Source organism: Eurytemora carolleeae, unplaced genomic scaffold (assembly GCF_000591075.1).
Source record: "Eurytemora carolleeae unplaced genomic scaffold, Eaff_2.0 scaffold129, whole genome shotgun sequence".
Taxonomy (NCBI): domain Eukaryota; kingdom Metazoa; phylum Arthropoda; class Copepoda; order Calanoida; family Temoridae; genus Eurytemora; species Eurytemora carolleeae.
Window position 1 is genome coordinate 653,416 of NW_019396235.1, and position 1,815 is coordinate 655,230.

Consider the following 1,815-nt stretch of genomic DNA (forward strand, 5'->3'; position numbering starts at 1 on the left):
TCTCCCCCATCTTCACAAAACAATAAATCAACATATCCTTTAAAATATGAAATAGATAGAAATAGAAAATTCGAAATTGGAAATAAAAACTGGAATACAAGGATGAATTGTTTTTCTTCTTCTCTATTTAAAAAATCGTTTTAATCCAGGCGTTTTGTTCAGAAATGATTCATTTTTTATCTTTCATTGTTAATTCCCATTTAATTCCCTCTAAAGCTGGATAACTACAGGAACCTGTACACTAGAGAACCTGGAGAACTAGAGGAACCTTTATACTAGAGAACCTGGAGAACTAGAGGAACCTGTACACTAGAGAACCTGGAGAACTGAACTAGGGGAACCTTTATACTAGAGATACTGGAGACTAAAGGAACCTGTATACTGGAGAATTTGGAGCACTAAAAAAACCTGTATACTGGAGAACCTGGAGAGCTAGAGGAACCTGTAAACTTGAGAACCTGGAGAACTAGAGGAACCTGTATACTAGAGAACCTGGAGAACTAGAGGAACCTGTAAACTTAAGAACCTGGAGAACTAGAGGAACCTGTATATAGAGAACCTTAAGAACCAGAGGAACCTGTATACTAGAGAACCTGGAGAACTAGAGGAACCTGTAAACTTGAGAACCTGGAGAACTCGAGGAACCTGTACACTAGAGAACCTGGAGAACTAGAGGAACCTGTATACTAGATAACCTGGAGAACTAGAGGATCCTGTAAACTTGAGAACCTGGAGAACTAGAGGAACCTGTATACTAGAGAATCTGGAGAACCAGTGGAACCTGTATACTAGAGAACCTGGAGAACTAGAGGAACCTGTATACTAGAGAACCTTAAGTACTAGAGGAACCTGTCTACTAAAGAACCTGGAGAACCAGATGAACCTGTATGCTAGAGAACCTGGAGAACTAGAGGAACCTGTAAACTTGAGAACCTGGAGAACTAGAGGAACCTGTATACTAGAGAACCTTAAGTACTAGAGGAACCTGTATACTAAAGAACCTGGAGAACCAGATGAACCTGTATACTACAGAACCTGGAGAGCTAGAGGAACCTGTACACTAGAGAACCTGGAGAACTAGAGGAACCTGTATACTAGAGAACCTGAAGTACTAGAGGAACCTGTATACTAAAGAACCTGGAGAACCAGATGAACCTGTATGCTAGAGAACCTGAAGTACTAGAGGAACCTGTATACTAGAGAACCTGGAGAACCAGATGAACCTGTATACTAGAGAACCTGGAGAACTAGAGGAACCTGTATACTGCTAGTTTATTTGATTTCTCTCCTGGGACCTTTAGTTCCCCCTTTCATTCTAATAAACTCCAACTTGTCCTGGAAATTATAATATTTTCCTTATTTGACATAAAAACGTCGCGTCTCCCCAAATAATGAAAATCTAGGATGGATAAAGATCATAATAGCTACAGCATATTTAATATTTGATCTTGATTCTATATTTCTTATTCTCATCAACAAAGAAAGACCGAAAACATACATATTTTTGTTTATTAAAATGTATACGTGTTTGGGAAAATATTGTTTATATTCCGCCCAGAACCTGCAGTACTCTTAATTTGTAAACAAAGATATGTAAGTTACTTCTTCCATGAACCTCCAAGAATTTTTTGTATTTCTGTGTATACCTTCCCAAAAATTCTCCAACTAAAACTGATAAAAAATTAATTCGTAGTTTGAATTATCAAAAGTTGCAAAGATATCAGGCTTAGAACAATATAGTTGGAGTTAAGTAATCAGTTACTTTCTTTAACTTGTTTTCTAGGGCGCCCTTTCCCCTCCAGCCCCCCCCCCCCC